We start from the raw sequence: 17,463 nt of genomic DNA, 5'->3' as shown, positions 1-17,463 counted from the left end.
TACCTTAAGGATACATTGTGAAGGCTGTGATGCTAGTCCTGATTCTTTCTGACTGCAGATGGGAAACTGAAGGTCTTAATGCTTCCCTGATTCAACACACCTTCAAACCTGATATATCATGGAGTAGGGTTATCGGTTTGCCTTTGTAGTCCTGATTATTATATAATCCCACCTTTTTTTTATTTTTTAAATCATAGCTTCCATCAGGAATTATTGGATCTCACACCAGACATGATTGAAGCACCTGGGTGTTCATATCTAATTCTATCTGTTGTGCATGGACAGAATTGAAAGTTCCAACCAACAAATGTGAGGAAAGAAAGTACGAAAAGAGAAAACCCAAAGTGAAACACAGCAAAAGCTTTATTTGTGTGTGGACGGCCTAGAGGCTGCTTTAAGCGCTGTCTCATGGTTAATGCTCATTGCAGAAATGTTTATCCCTGCAGCAGATCTGATCATAGCGGTAAGCATTCTCATTATCAACATGGATGAGGCCACATGTCACATCTGTCTTCTTCCGGCAACCAAGTATTCTCTCAAAAACCTTCCCCCCTGAAATGAAGAGTGAAGAAGAGGAAGGGGGGGTGAGGAGATTAAACATTAGCATTTTCTCCAGTAATCAACTTGATTTCACATGAAATGCTCAACCCCATTTGAAATCACTAGTTGCCCCTGAAACCAGTCAAACATATTCCCATTTTATAGATAGGACAATGGAAATAAAATCCACTGCTGATCAAAGATTATAATCCAGATCTCTGGATCTTAAGGTCAACATAAATTCACTCTGGAACCCAAATTTTGGGCAGAGGTTTTCAACAAAATATATAAAATATTAAATGCCCCTTTTGAGCCTCCCTGCACCCTGCCCTTTTTGAAGATGTGGAAGAATCCTCCTTTGTCTTTTATATTTGTTAGTGATTTATATTTTAGTCTTGGCTTCTTCCCTCTCCAAATCAATGTAGAAATATCTCTTTGCCATTCTTTGAAGCATTGTTGATTACTGGAATTGACTGGAATAAAAATAACATTTTTGGTAATACATTCATTTTGATAACTGATATTCTTCCTATTGTTGTAAATAAAAATATGCCCTTTTCCCTTATGGGGTATCCAAGAGCCCATATAGAGTCCTTACATAGTTTCCCTATTGGTAGGAGAAAATAACAGAGGCCAACCAGAGAATATTGAGAAGCAAAGCAGCTAGTAAGCTTGATCTTTATTGATCTGTTGCAACAGTGTACTCTCCTCACACGCAGGAGAGGAAGAGGACCCAGAACAATGGCGTGCAAGGCCTTATAAAGACTTTTGAAATTCCCATTCTCTAGATCAAGACCACCCTCAGAAACATTATGCATACATCACAGAAGGGGTGTAACCTAAGACCACCCCTCAGATACATCCCACCTACATCACAGAAATTTAAATGTTGTTTTTCTCTTGTCCTTGTTTATCTCCTGTCTGGCAGGTTGCTTGATTGGATTTCCTGGGGAGCCTGGCCATTCTTTTGTAGTGGTAATATACTTATTTCCTGGGCCAGGTCACAGGCTCACACCTTATTCATATCTTTGAGACAGGATTTGTGAGGAAACAGACAATGGGGAGGCTTTTTCAGTTTAACCTTGCAGAGAAAGGATTTGGTCAGTTTAGGAATCAAAATGGTTCCAGGTTGGCTTTCCTGTGCTGATCTATGTATGTGCAGTTATGAACATTACTATATATCTAAGACCATAAAATTCCTATCACACTATCAATGAAATATTCATTCTTCCCCAAATTTCTAAATTCCTTTTTACCTCCTTCCGTGTTTTTCATAATTGTCTTTAACTATGTTTATATTTTTGGCTGTTAGCCAAGGTTCCTTTCTTCCATCAGCATCAGGGTCTCTTATTTAAGAACCTTAATTGCAATCTCAAATTCAAGTCAAGTTCACTTCTTAATTCTACTTCAGGTCAAGTTCAAATTCAAGATTTGAAAAGGTCAAAAGTGCAGATTGGTATTAAAAACACTTGTATAATCCTACTTCCTTCTCAAACATTAGCTGGCTCTAACTCCATCAAAGTAATCCAGAAACTTTCCACTTGCATTGTCTCTCATGCTCGCAAGCAGCCACAGACAGGGGTAGACTTCCTTTTAATACTCCCCGCTGTAACTGAATTATTCAACCTAATTAAATTGGTAACTCCTCACCTTGAAGTTTGGTTTGAAGATTTCTTTGATAAGTAGCCGCTTTAAGGCTGGAAACAAAAGCTTCACTCCGCAGGGTTGTGTTGTCACCTAACTGAACAGCTTTTTCGCCACCGACCCCCCCCCCCCCCCGTTCTCCATACTTTCCAGCACTGAGACAGAGAAAGGAGCCCACCGAATTACTGTTGCCCGTTGCAGAACCAGGGCTTTCTTGGGAGTTTGTGTCACTCTCATGCTTCCTCATGCAAGCCGGGAAGGGCTGGGCGATGGGCTCTGCGGGGTGGTGAATGCTTCCCTCTGTGAGGGAACATTCCCAGATCCGCTGAAAGAGGCGGTCATTAAACTGCTTCTTAAAAACCATCTTTAGACCCAGCCAGTATGGCCAACTATCGCCCAGTCTCAAATCTTCCATTCTTGGGCAAGGTGATTGAGCGTGTGGTTGCTGAACAACTCCAGGCACACCTGGAGGATGCGGACCATTTGGATCCCTTCCAATCGGGGTTCAGGCCTCATCATGGGACTGAAACTGCCTTGGTCGCACTGGTTGATGATCTCTGGCGAGCTAGGGACAAAGGTAAGAGTTGTTTCCTAGTTCTGCTGGATCTCTCAGCGGCCTTTGATACAATCGACCATAACATCCTTCTGGACCATCTAGAGGGGTTGGGAGCTGGGGGCACTGTTATACAGTGGTTTCGCTCCTTCCTCCTGGGCCGTGTTCAGAAAGTGGTGGGGTGGATGAGTGTTCAGACCCTTGGGCCCTCACTTGTGGGGTGCCTCAGGGTTCAGTCCTCTCCCCCATGCTTTTTAACATCTATATGAAGCCGCTGGGAGAGATCATCAGGGGGTTTGCAGCCTCATACAACCAGTGTGTTTAGTACCAGTTAATGCATGAAGGGGTTAAGACCACAGAACTCTTTTCCAAGACTTTGATCATGCCCCCTCCCCTCTGGTGCTGAAGGCTTAGAAAAGTGCTTTGTTTATTCAGCCCACCATGGGAATGCCATATGTAATGGAGGTCTGAACCACGGGCTCCCGGCTTAGACCCTGTGTTTATATAAACTTTACCATATTTTTAACCCAAGGTTTCTTCCAGTTTTTCTTGCCGCTTTATGGAAAAATGTATGAATCAAACTTTAGAAGTTTGTAAGTAAGAACCATTTTAACTTATTAACCAATGTGCTATGTCAAATGCTAAAGGAAAGCACTGGAACTGACTTAGAATGGGATATTTAAAATGATCTAATTGCCAATATTCCCATGCTTTACTGCTGCATGTTTTGTGACTTCTAAAAACTCTTCCCTGGGCTCTCTCTTACTGGAGAGTATTTAGCCCCACCTTTGGATTTAGGAATCCATTGAATTCTTTTTAATTAACCAAATAATTGACACATTGTGCTTAACAGAACTTGCACACCATTCTCTTGAATCCAAAGCCCCTTGTGATTGCAGTGTTTCCAGATCCTTAGCTTTAGAAAGTACAGTGGCCCGAAAGCTCCCTTTTCACGCTGATTGGGTAGGTTTGGGACACTGCTGCAGAAATAGTACTGGCTGTTTTGAACTCACCTGGTGCCACTGTCTCAGACTATGACCTCACTGCATAAAGAACATTCAAAGAAAAGTTGACAAGCTAAGAGCATAAGCTTTTATTGTCTGCAAGTGAGCAGAGTCTTAAAACTTTGAATTGCAGAGATCACTTTCATCACAGCAGTTGAGTTTATAATGCATGCCATTTTCTGGGTCAGCAGTTGCTGTATCACAGGGGACCTCAAGCCCCTTCTTTGAACAACCAAGCATTTTTTCAAAAACTTCCTCACCTGAGAAAAGGGACAGAAAGCAGGAAAAAGCAGGAGAGAAAAGAGTGAATGTTTGCATCACTATTGCCACCACAGTGATTAACTGAATTTCACTTAAAAGATCTAAACTGCTCTCCTTTGAGCTGTGCCCCCTACTGAGAGTTCTGCAGAGCTTAGAAATAAATAGTCTAGTAATACTGATGACTGAAGGAAAGAAGAAACACAAAATTTATTACTCTTGGGGAACAAAGCTATTCTGGGTATAGACACACACTCCTCCCCTGCTCCCTAATCTGTTCTAGCAGAAACCCAGAACAGGTTTAAGCAGTTCATATGGGAAGGAAAGGTGGGGGGGGGGTACTTGTTATGTGATCAGACCTTTCTACCCACATGCATACTGTGGGACATTGCAGTCAAACATAATTGTGCATGAGTGCTAGTTAGTGTATGAAGGGGTTAATACCAGAAAACTGTGTTTTCTAGAATCATTGAGGTCCCACACTGTCTTCTCCAGTGAGGGAAGAAGTCAAGCCTTCTCTTCCTTTCCACACTCTCTTCCACCATTCAATGTGTCTGAGCTTGCTCCCTACAAGCTCAGACTGCGTTTTTGAAACTAAACTTCTATGTTTTCCACCAAAGAGCATTCTACCTGATTTCTGCTTGCCACTGCGTGGAACAAATAATAAATCAGTCTTTTGCATCTGTAAGTAAAGCATTTGAAAACTTCCTTAACAAGGTGTGGTGTTTTAAATGCTAAGAGGGATAGAAATGGGTTCACTGCTTTAGTGGATTAAATGGGATATTAAAGCAGCTTTAACAGCCTATCCCCACGCTGTCCTACTGCACAAAGTGTGACATGATTTTAAACCCTGCTGGGTCTTTCTGTGTGCTAGCCCTGCTCTTCGGATCTAGGGACCCCACCACTTCTGTTGTTGAAATTCGTCACTAGAATCTAATTTTTCCACCCCCCACATTCCTCACTTAGTGCCACATTGAATTCTATTTCCCTTTATTGTATCGCTAAGCCCCCCCCCCCCAAAAAAAAGACACTTAAGGGAAAGGGAATATGGAGCCCAAAGAAGGTACAACCTTATAGTAGGTGATGTTTTTTTTTACCTTTATAGAATATTAATGCAGTACACTTTCCTTCAGCATCAGTTTCACAAGTACTCATTTCGCATTTTCCTCCTTCTTCCTTGGCTACACACAGTGAACACTGGAGAGCATCTGCTCCAAAAGACAAAGTCTCATGTGAATAAACGAGGGTAGCCTTGTAGCCGTTTGTTTGGAAATCTTCATATTCTCGGCAAGAAAGTAATCCGTTAGGTCAGGGTTTCCCAAACTTGGGCCTCTGTTTGTTTTTTGACTACATTTCCCATCATCCCTGACCACAGATCCTGCTATTTAGGGATGATGCAACTTGTAGTCCAACAACAGCTGGGGACCCCCAAGTTTGGGAAACGCTGCCTTAGGTTAGTACAAGGATTGTTAACTCTTTGGGGACTATGGACATATTTATAAACAAGAAAAATTGACATGGGCAACACATTGCAACCAAGCACACATCACTATCTGGTCTACGGGTGACAAATAGGGCTCTTCTTTCAAGTCTTGCCTCCTCAAGGGGCGGAGAGGGGATATCGTAGGTACCAGGGATGTGCCTGTGGATGCATATCCACTTATGGGTGACACTTTGGCAGCCCCTAGGTTACAAAAACAACATTGACGGAATGTTCACAGACAGTGTACTTCAAAAAAAGAAATGGAAAACTATCTTGTTTTCAGAATGCCTGATTTCAGATTTTTGAATCCGTAAACTTACTTTCAGACAATGGAAAAAGGGTAATGGGCCCAGGCTCAGCTTCTTTTCCTTCTGTCCCCTTCCCTTTTCTTTCTTTCTTTCTTTCTTTCTTTCTTTCTTTCTTTCTTTCTAGCCCGTGATTTGACCACAGCTTGAGTTCATTCTTTATTTGCGAAGTATCTCTACCGAGATACCTCTACCCTGGCATTCCAATTTAAATATTAGGGAGAGTGGCATGCATAAATAAATATTAGGGAGAGTGGCATGCATAAATAAATAAATATATATATCTCAGCAGGCTGTAGCAGTTGGCAGGAAAGGTGCAAATGTGAAGCAGGACCACTCCATCCACTCGACTGCAACTACTGTTGTCTTTAGCTCTCCCTCTCCTTCAGTTGTCAGCTAAAAACAATCCTTCCATCAAGTGGCAGCAGATAACAGAATCAGGGTCATTTTATTGGCTTAGCTGAGATTCTATGGAGGAGGGAGAAGTTTGGTTTGGTTCATATTTCGATGTGAATCTACCTAAGTTACATTTTCCTTCTCCTTTGGCCCAGTCTACCTGCCTTGAACCTATCTCCCTTGGTTGAGAATGCTTTCCCCAACTCTCAGAAGAAGAAGAAAACATACCTCCAGGTATAAGGCACAGGAAAGCACAGATTACCAGAAAAAGTTGGCCTGGGGTGGACATCTTGGAAGCAGAAGACACTGTGTATGTCGCAGCAGAAGCCTAAGTAATAGAGGAACAAATGCAGACCTTCACTGGATTCCACCAGAGTAGAAAAGCTTCTTCCTCTGTTCCTGTTAGAACCACTCTACAGATCACAGTGTACTCAGAAAGGACTTATAAAGATAAACTGGTGGGCCGTGACATTATGAACTGGCCACTCATTACAGGACAATAATGATGTGTGGGAGGAGCAGAGTCTTTTAGCTCAGGGCTACAATGGGCTCTGCAAATCTCCACTGGCACATTTGGCCCTGCAGGACAAGACGTGTAATAATACATACATACATACATACATACATACATACATATTTTTATTTGCATTCTGCCTTTCTACAGTTCAAACCATACTCAAGGCAGCTTACATAATGAAAAAATGCATAACTACAACATCTCAAAAGTAGCCATCAATAGTAAAAGCAAAACCAAACTGAACAATTTCAATAAATCGCAGCAGAAGATACAAAAAACCAATCAAACCCAGCAGCCACAAGAGTAACCACTCCCTCCCCAACAACACCTCAAGCACCGTCCTCCCAGATCAGGTGTAAAAAGGCCAGAGCTTCATGTTGCATGTATATTTAAAAATATGTCCCACTGAGCAGAATGAGGCTCATTGCTCTGATATTTATTTATACAGGTGAAACTCAGAAAATTACAATATTGTGGAAAAGTTCATTTATTTCAGTAATCCAACTTAAAAGGTGAAACCAATATATGAGATAGACTCATGACATGCAAATCAAGATATGTCGAGCCTTTATTTGTTATAATTGTGATGATCATGGCGTACAGCTGATGAAAACCCCATATTAACAGTCTCAGAAAATTGGAATATTAAATGAAAACAGCAACACAAGGATTGCAAATAGAGCAATATTGGACCTCTGAGAAGCATGCAGATGACATGGCTCCCCAAATCAACACAGACTGTGGAAACGTCACACTGGACTTCAAGCATCTGGCATTGTATGCCTCCCCATTCTTCCTCCAGACTCTGGATCCTTGGTTTCCAGATGAGATGCAAAAGCTGCTCTCATCAGAAAAGAGATTTGGAGAGCCACGTCATCAGCTGGTTATGGTCCACTGTGCTTCATTAAGTCCAGGGTCAACACAGCCATCTACCAGGAAATTTTGGAGCACTTCATGCTTCCTTGCGCAGATTAGCTTTATGGGGATGCTGACTTCATTTTCCAGCAGGACCTTGGCACCTGCCCACACTGCCAAAAGTACCAAAACCTGGTTGAGTGCCCATGGGATTACTGTGTTTGATTGGCCAGCAAACTCACCTGACCTGAACCCCATAGAGAATCTATGGGGCATTGCCAAGAGAAAGATGAGAGACATGAGACCGAGCAATGCAGAAGAGCTGAAGAACCCATCATGGCTAATAGTGTGGATAGTTTTATCTTCCATCCAAATGACCAATCCTCATTTCAACCCATCCTGGTTAGCTACCATCAGTACTTTCTGTGGGAGAAAGTTCCCCCTTTGCGTGTCAATGGGGCAGTGTTGCTATTAATTTTCAAGGGATAAAAGCATCGCCCCTGAAAAACCAGCTTGGAGAAAAACAGTACCCTGCCCACCAATGACCCTTGGGACAACATTGCTGGCGGGTCATGGCGGGAGGTGGCTTTTTGCACACCTGTCAGTCGCCTCAGCGACATCACTCATCATGACTGTTTTTGAGGGCTGAAGGTTCCTTCTCCTGTATGCAAATCTATATGTTTCTTCCAGAGGTCTAAATTTCATGAGTAGAGAATGATCCTCAGGGCAAAACCTGGGCAAAGTCAGCATTTGCTGCATAGCGATTGGGGAAGGAGGTACACTACTAGGCACATTGATCTTCAAAGCTTATTGGGTGAGTCAGGGGTGTACTGTACTCTCTAGGCACATTTTCAAAGATTTGGGACAGGGATGAACAGGAAGTGGTTGGAACAACAGATCTGATGGATGGATCCCCTAGTCCCTGTTAGGATATTTCCGTTCCACCTTAAAAGGGAGCAGGCTTTTGTAAGCAACAGAGTCTGCGCATGTCCTATTCACAGGATGTTTATGCTTGCTGTTTTTTCCTTTCGTTTTCAGTCGGCTCAGACACGCTGACAGAATGGACGTGTTTTCTTTTGTTCTGTTAAACGCTAAATAAAGTCTGTAAATTATGCTCTTCTGTGATGCAAGCTTTTGGCTGTGTTTCTGCTGAAAGAGGGTGCACCAAGCCCTGGAATGTGGCTAGGAATTTCTAAGGCTTTGTGCCCCTAACTGTTGGATCTGCGTGAGTACGGGAGGCCGATGGACGTCCAGAACTCCGGCTTGGGGGCTCATGATGGACACTATCTCCCTGGCAGTTTCCCAACAACAAGGTTATGGGCCCAGATTCACGGCACCTACAGGAGAGTAAAGCTGCAACAGACTGCGTAAGAGGTATGAAGGGGGGAAAAGCGAAAGGGACGGACGCTTTTTCTGTTATACCTCGGCAAAGAGCCTTTGAACTCCGGCAAGTCTTAATTGGCCTGGGAGCCGAGCCAAAGAGTTCGTGATTAATGGGCTGCCAAGATAAGGAGTCTTTGAAGGCATAGAAGACTCACGGCTACTGCCAAAAGCTGAAATGGAGTTTTTCCAAGCTTCTGGAGATGCTCAGTCCCTTAAGTTGGATGGGCAGAATTATGAACCCTGGGCAAAATGGTGTGAGAGTTTACTGCGTCAGTTTGGGGTGTGGCATGTTGTTTCTGAAGCCCCCCCAGTTCCTCTGACAGAGAGATGGAAAGGCCAGAATTCGAAAGCGATTGACATAATAGTCCTATCCGTATCTCTTGAGGAAATTAAGACGCTGGCTGGCAACACCACTGCACGTGCAATGTGGACTGCTTTAAAAAAAGCTCATTTGCCAGTAATCCCAGCCCAGAGTTTGACTGCATCAGAGGTCCTAGCTGTTTCCCAGAATGTGATTGAGTGCAGGGATGCTGAGGGCACCGGTTGCAAGCTGCAGGGGGAGCTGACCGTCACGTCATCCCAGGCAGCATTCCAGCCTCCAGGGGGAGCCAAGGAGTCGGCAGCTGAGAGCTCTGGTTCTCATGGGAACCAAGGTCATCGCCTTTGCAGAGGCCGGAAAGGCAAAGGTAAACAGATGCCTGCAGATGGCCAGGAGCAGAGGGAGGGTGAAGAGCCCGCGCAAGAGAAAAACAAAGCATTGTTTGCTGGCACGGCTTCACCAAAGGCTAAAGGCACGTCTGCAGATGGCCAGAAGCAGGGGGGCAAGCTGCAAAAGCCCACGCCAGTGGAAAGCAAGGTTTTGCTTGCTGGCACAGCTTCACCAAAGGCTAAAGGCACGTCTGCTGGCCAGGAGCAGCAGGGGGGCAAGCTGCAAAAGCCCAAACCGCTGGAAAACAAGGGTTTGCTTGCTGTAAGGACTGCTCCACCTGCCAAAGGCAGGTTTATTGTGGATTCAGGTGCCACCCGCCACGTTTCCAAGGACAGGCATCTCTTTATCTCCTTCAAGCCTCAAGAAGGTGAGATCCACCTGGCTGATGGAAGGACGTTGCAAATTGCAGGAGAAGGGACTGTGAAACTTGCAAGTCTGCACACTACCATCAGTAATGTACTTTTTGTTCCAGGAGCTGCAAGCAACTTGTTGAGTGTCCCGCAGCTTACTGGGCGTGGTTTTCAGATTTCCTTCAAGAGGAGCGTCTGTGTCATCAGTAAAGGCAAAGAGGACTATTTGCATGCAAAGTTTATGGATGGTTTGTTCCATATAACTTATGATGACACTGTTGTTGTATCTAATGCTGATTCTTGTTGTGTTGCACAAACTAACAAAGTTCTTCATGCAGGTTGCATTCATGATGCGCATCGAAGGTTTTGTCACCTCTCTTGGAAGGCACTGGCCAAGATGCCAGAAGTGGTTGAGGGTTTGAACATCAAACCCTGTAAATTTCACATGAAATGTGTATCTTGTGCAGAGAACAAGGTGAAGGTTGCTCCAAAGGGCAAGGAGTCTAGCAGGCAGGCTTCCAAGCCCTACCAGCTAGTGCATGCGGACCTGGTTGGTCCACTAGCGCCCTCTTTAGGAGGAGCAAGGTACTTCATGATTCTGATTGATTCTTTTTCCAGGTACATTCATGTGTATTTGCTCGAACAGAAATCGCAAGCGTTTCCGAAGTTTAAGGAATTCTGTGCTTGGTTGGAGAATGTGCACAGTAAACGTATTTCTTGTTTGTTTACTGATCGGGGCGGGGAGTTTACTTCTCAGCAGTTTGAAGCTTTCCTGACTGAGAAGGGAATCCAGCATGACATGTCAACGCCCAGATCGCCATGGATGAATGGGCTTGCGGAGAGAGCAAATCAAACATTGCTGCAAGGAATCAAAACCTTGTTGCATGATGCCAATCTCCCTGATAAGTTTTGGGGGGAGGCTTTGGGGAATTTTGTTTATTCCTTTAATCGCAGATTGTCATCACCCATTGGTTGTACCCCCTATGAGAAGATGTTTGGCAAGAAACCCAACACCAAACACATGAGAATCTTTGGTTCGGACATGTGGGTACGCACACAACAAACCAACAAGCTTGGGAAGCGTGGGGCACATGGTTTGTTCATGGGGTACGAAAAAGGTGCATACAGGGTATGGATGACTGACTCTAAGTCCATTAAGTTCACAAGGAGTGTTGAGTACAATCCTAAGTGGGGGGAAAATGTGGGAATTTTCCAGAGTTACCCAGAGGAGGATGAATGTGATGTCAAGCAAGCAGCTAAAGATGAGAAAGCTGCTGCTGATGATGATGAGGATGAGGATGAGGATGATGAGGATGATGATGATGATCAGAGTTCGGATTCCAGTTCAGTGGGCGGCGCTGCTGCTGCTGCTGGTGTCAGTGACAGTGATGACACAGCAGACTACAAGAGCGCACAGGCCTCAGTCAGACCATCTGATGCGTCTGACAATGAACTGGAAGAACCACTGTTCACCATTGGTCATTTTTCTCCTAAGAAAGAGGAGATGAGTCCAGAAGACTTGCGTCTAGTACGCAGATCTGAAAGGGCGACCAAGGGCAGACCTCCAAAGAGGTATGCTGATGAGTTTGCTAAGACAGCAACTGCTGTTCTTAGTAGCTCAGAGAAGGTATGGGAACCTTCAAGCTTCAAAGAGGTTCAGGAGTTAACCTCTAAAGATGCTGAGCCTTGGCTTAATGCCATGAAGGCTGAAGTTGATTCCTTGAACAGGAACCAAACTTGGGAACTGGTACGGGTAGTCCCAGGAATGAGACTGGTTGGCAGCAAATGGGTCTTCAAGGCCAAGACAGACCAGAATGGCAAGGTAGTCAGACACAAAGCCAGATTGGTTGCCAGAGGTTTTTCACAGGTACCAGGACAGGATTACCACGAGACCTACTCACCCACAGTCAAATATGAGAGCATTCGGCTGATGCTCAAGGTCGCTGCGGAGGAGAAACTGCATGTTTCCCACCACGACATTAATACAGCTTTTTTGTACGGGATTTTGAATGAACAGCTGTTCATGCTTCCACCTGATGGGATGGAGATACAGAAGGGTATGGTCTGTAAACTGCGGAAATCCTTATATGGTCTCAAGCAGAGTGCCAGGTGTTGGAACACAAAACTCACTGAGACATTGCTTTCTCTAGGTTTTCACCAGGGCAAAGCTGATCCATGTGTGTTTGTCAAGGAGGAGGGGCAAAACAAACTGTATTGTTTATGTTTTGTTGATGATCTTCTGATGTTTTGGAAGAATCAGGCTTTTTATCAAAGCACCCTAGCTCAACTGAAGGAGCACTTTGACATGAAGGATCTTGGTGAGGTATCCAACTATCTTTCTCTGCAGGTGGAGAAGGACCAAGCAGGTAATTTTCTGGTACACCAAACACAGAAAATTGCTGATGTGTTAACCAGGTTGAATTTGGTTGATGCAAACCCAGCAGACACACCGATGGTGACAGGTTACCAGGTAGACAGTACTGCTGAAGCGTTTTCTGACACAACGCTGTACAGATGCATTCTAGGCAAGCTGAATTTCATTGCCAGATGTTCAAGACCTGACATAGCTGTAAGCTGTAATCTGCTTAGCAGACATGCCAACAATCCTACGGTTCAGGATTGGAAAGCTCTGAAGCGCATAGCCCGCTATTTGAAAGGGACTATGCACTACAGGCTGAGGTTCACCAGTCAGAAGACTGGAGGTCTTGAAATCTTTGCTGATGCAAGTTTTGGAAGTGACACCACGGATGGTACAAGCACTTCTGGAGTGTGCTACATGTACAACCACTGCCTGTTTGACTGGTTGTGCAAGAAGCAGACAACAGTGAGCCTAAGTTCCTGTGAAGCAGAACTCAATGCTCTGTCATTTTCACTCATGGATTGTGAATGGTTGGTGCAACTGTTTAAGGACATCAGGGTTTCTGTGAAATGTCCTATACAAGTGTATCAAGACAATAGATCTTGTTTGGCTTTGCTGAACTCCGAGAGTTGCAAGCAGAGAACCAAGTACTTGCAGATTAAGCTACATCGTGCAAGAGAGTGTATTCAGAAAGGACTGATTCGGGTGTCCTACATGGCAGGAAATGAAATTCCTGCTGATCTGTTGTCTAAGGTTGTTAACAAAGAACAACTAAAGGTTTATGTACAAAAGTTGCAATTGGGTGAACCACAGGTACAACAGGTTACACGGAAAGGGGGAGGATGTTAGGATATTTCCGTTCCACCTTAAAAGGGAGCAGGCTTTTGTAAGCAACAGAGTCTGCGCATGTCCTATTCACAGGATGTTTATGCTTGCTGTTTTTTCCTTTCGTTTTCAGTCGGCTCAGACACGCTGACAGAATGGACGTGTTTTCTTTTGTTCTGTTAAACGCTAAATAAAGTCTGTAAATTATGCTCTTCTGTGATGCAAGCTTTTGGCTGTGTTTCTGCTGAAAGAGGGTGCACCAAGCCCTGGATTGTGGCTAGGAATTTCTAAGGCTTTGTGCCCCTAACTGTTGGATCTGCGTGAGTACGGGAGGCCGATGGACGTCCAGAACTCCGGCTTGGGGGCTCATGATGGACACTATCTCCCTGGCAGTTTCCCAACAGTCCCTACTTTGGGAGTCAGGGTCTCCACACTGAATCAGAAGGGATGAGCTGGCTATTTAGTAGCATTTCCATATTAAATTGCTTTGCTTTTTTGCCCTGCTGTGTTATTTGAAAGGAAGTAAAGGTAAAAAAGAAGTAGAAGCACTCTGTTTAATTAATTAATGAATTAATCAACCAATTAATTAAAAATTTCATGTGTGACAAAATAGTACATACTGCTCTCCACTTTCAATTCCAGCGGGGAGGTAAATGGCGTTTCCGTGCACTGCTCTGGTTCGCCAGAAGCGGCTTAGTCATGCTGGCCACATGACCCGGAAGCTGTATGCTGTCTCCCTTGGCCAATAAAGCGAGATCATAGAATCATAGAATCATAGAATCATAGAGTTGGCAGAGACCACAAGGGCCATCGAGTCCAACCCCCTGCCAAGCAGGAAACACCATCAGAGCACTCCTGACATATGGTTGTCAAGCCTCTGCTTAAAGACCTCCAAAGTAGGAGACTCCACCACACTCCTTGGCAGCAAATTCCACTGTCGAACAGCTCTTACTGTCAGGAAGTTCTTCCTAATGTTTAGGTGGAATCTTCTTTCTTGTAGTTTGGATCCATTGCTCCGTGTCCGCTTCTCTGGAGCAGCAGAAAACAACCTTTCTCCCTCCTCTATGTGACATCCTTTTATATATTTGAACATGGCTATCATATCACCCCTTAACCTCCTCTTCTCCAGGCTAAACATGCCCAGCTCCCTTAGCCGTTCCTCATAAGGCATCGTTTCCAGGCCTTTGACCATTTTGGTTGCCCTCCTCTGGACACGTTCCAGTTTGTCAGTGTCCTTCTTGAATTGTGGTGCCCAGAACTGGACACAGTACTCCAGGTGTGGTCTGACCAGAGCAGAATACAGTGGCACTATTACTTCCCTTGATCTAGATGCTATACTCCTATTGATGCAGCCCAGAATTGCATTGGCTTTTTTAGCTGCCGCGTCACACTGTTGGCTCATGTCAAGTTTGTGGTCAACCAAGACTCCTGTCCCCCATCTTGTATTTGTGCCTCTCATTTTTTTTGCCCAAGTGCAATACTTTACATTTCTCCCTGTTAAAATTCATCTTGTTTGTTTTTGCCCAGTTCTCTAATCTGTCAAGGTCATTTTGAAGTGTGATCCTGTCCTCTGGGGTGTTAGCCACCCCTCCCAGTTTGGTGTCATCTGCAAATTTGATCAGGATGCCCTTGAGTCCATCATCCAAGTCGTTGATAAAGATGTTGAATAAGACCGGGCCCAAGACACAACCCTGTGGCACCCCACGAGTCACTCTTCTCCAGGATGAAGAGGAACCATTGATGAGCACCCTTTGGGTTCAGTCAGTCAGCCAGTTACAAATCCACTGAGTGGTAGCATAGTCAAGACCGCATTTTACCAGCTTCTTTACAAGAATATCATGGGGCACCTTGTCAAATGCCTTGCTGAAATCAAGGTAGGCTACATCCACTGCGTTCCCTTCATCTACGAGGCTTGTAATTCTGTCAAAAAACGAGATCAGGTTAGTCTGACATGACTTATTTTTCAGAAATCCATGCTGACTATTGGTGATCACAGCATTCCTTTCTAGGTGCTCACAGACTGTTTGCTTAATGATCTGCTCCAGAATCTTCCCTGCTTTTGATGTCAGACTGACTGGGCAGTAATTATTTGGGTCCTCTCTTTTCCCCTTTTTGAAAATAGGGACAACATTTGCCCTCCTCCAGTCTGCCGGGACTTCGCCTGATCTCCAGGAATTCTCAAAGATGACTGCCAGTGGTTCTGAGATCACACCTGCCAGTTCTTTTAATACTCTTGGATGCAGTTCATCTGGCCCTGGAGACTTGAAAACATCTAAACTAGCCAAATATTCTTGTACTATCTCCTTAGTTATTCTGGGCTGTGTTTCCTTTGCTGAATCATTTGCTCCAAATTCTTCAGGTCGGGCATTGTTTTCCTTATCGGAGAAGACTGAGGCAAAGAAGGCATTGAGGAGTTCAGCCCTTTCTGTGTCCCCTGTTTGCATTTCACCATTTTCTCCTCTGAGTGACCCCACTGTTTCTTTGTTCTTCCTTTTGCTACGAACATACCCATAAAAGCCTTTTTTGTTGCTTTTAACCTCTCTAGCAAGCCTGAGTTCATTCTGTGCTTTAGCTTTTCTGACTTTGTGTCTACACGTGCTGGCTATTTGTTTAAATTCCTCTTTGGTGGTTTCCCCCCTTTTCCATTTTTTGTACACATCCTTTTTTAATCTTAATTCAGTTAAAAGTTCTTTAGATAGCCACCCTGGCTTCTTTAGGCACCTTCCATGTTTCCGTCTCATTGGTATTGCCTGACGTTGTGCTTTTACTATCTCCCTCTTAACAAACTCCCAGCCATCATGAACTCCCTTTCCTTTTAGTATTGCTGTCCATGGGATCTCACCCAGCACTTCCCTAAGTTTTATGAAGTCGGCTTTCTTAAAGTCAAGAAATTGAGTCCTAGTATGCTTGGCTGCTCCTTTCCGCTGTATAGTAAACTTCAGAAGAGCATGATCACTCGCGCCTAATGATCCTTCCACATCTACCCCACTAACCAGGTCATCAACATTGGTTAGGACTAGATCTAAAATGGCTGTTCCTCTTGTTGCTTCTCCCACTTTCTGGACAATGAAGTTGTCTGCAAGGCCAGTGAGGAATCTGTTTGACCTTATGCTCTTGGCTGAGTTTGACGTCCAACAAATATCCGGGTAATTGAAGTCCCCCATTACTACTATCTCCCTTCCTTTTGCATGCTTGGCCATCTGTTCCAGGAAGGCATCATCTATGTCCTCCGTTTGGCTTGGGGATCTATAGTAAACTCCCACAATGAGGTCTCTGTTATTCTTCTCTCCCTTAATTTTGACCCAAATGCTCTCACTTTGGCTTTGAGGTTCTAAATCTTGGATCTCTTCACAGGTATACACATGAGCGCCGCAACCCCAGAGTCGGTCACGACTGGACCCAATGGTCAGGGGTCCCTTTACCTTTACCTTAAGGATACATTGTGAAGGCTATGATGCTAGTCCTGATTCTTTCTGACTGCAGATGGGAAACTGAAGGTCTTAATGCTTCCCTGATTCAACACACCTTCAAACCTGATATATCATGGAGTAGGGTTATCGGTTTGCCTTTGTAGTCCTGATTATTATATAATCTGTTATGTACTGAGTTGGATAGGATCCAAACTGCAGCAGTATGATTGGTCCTAGAACAATAGGATCCAAATTGCAGCAGTCTGATTGGTCCTAGAACAATAGGATTCAGAATGCAGCAGTCTGATTGGTCCAAGAACAATGCAGCAGTATGATTGGTTGGCAGGAACCACCCAATCATGCTCCAGATATAAGTGAATCCACAACCTGATTGGCTTACAGTAGAATTCCAGAATTAACCAATCACGTGCAGCCGGTTGTGTAAATAATGTATATAAAGCAGATACTTTGAGGGGACTTTCATTCATTCCTCCTCACAACTATGAGCTGAATAAAGAGCATGAAATCACTTTGCGACTCTGAGTATATTTCACTGGCGACGAAGGTGGGATCCCGCTGAGCTGACTGCCACACACAGCACCGCAGCACCGCCACCTGCCGCACCACTGCCTCGCACCGTGTATCCAGGCTTCAGCTCCAGTACAAAAGGAACTCAGAATGGCAACCGACAGCAGCTTCTGGCCATTCAACCCAGCATCTGGAGACTGGGAAGCGTATGCCTCCCATTTCACCTTCCTCCTAGAAGGTATGTTGAATCAGGGAAGCATTAAGACCTTCAGTTTCCCATCTGCAGTCAGAAAGAATCAGGACTAGCATCATAGCCTTCACAATGTATCCTTAAGGTAAAGGTA

The 17,463-nt window shown here is 44.4% G+C and overlaps 1 long non-coding RNA gene across 1 annotated transcript in view; it reads right to left on the bottom strand.

Annotated features, from left to right (window-relative positions):
* Nucleotides 1–351: 351 nt before the first annotated feature.
* LOC310702830 overlaps nucleotides 352–17,463 on the bottom strand; it is a 77,366-nt gene continuing 60,254 nt past the window's right edge. Inside the window, exon 3 of the long non-coding RNA XR_014523650.1 lies at nucleotides 352–552. This is a non-coding gene — a long non-coding RNA (uncharacterized lncRNA). The remainder of the gene's footprint in view (nucleotides 553–17,463) is intronic.

The sequence above is a fragment of the Podarcis liolepis genome, assembly GCF_965112155.1.
Source record: "Podarcis liolepis genome assembly, chromosome: 3".
NCBI lineage: Eukaryota > Metazoa > Chordata > Lepidosauria > Squamata > Lacertidae > Podarcis > Podarcis liolepis.
This window is presented reverse-complemented; position numbering and strand designations above follow the sequence as displayed.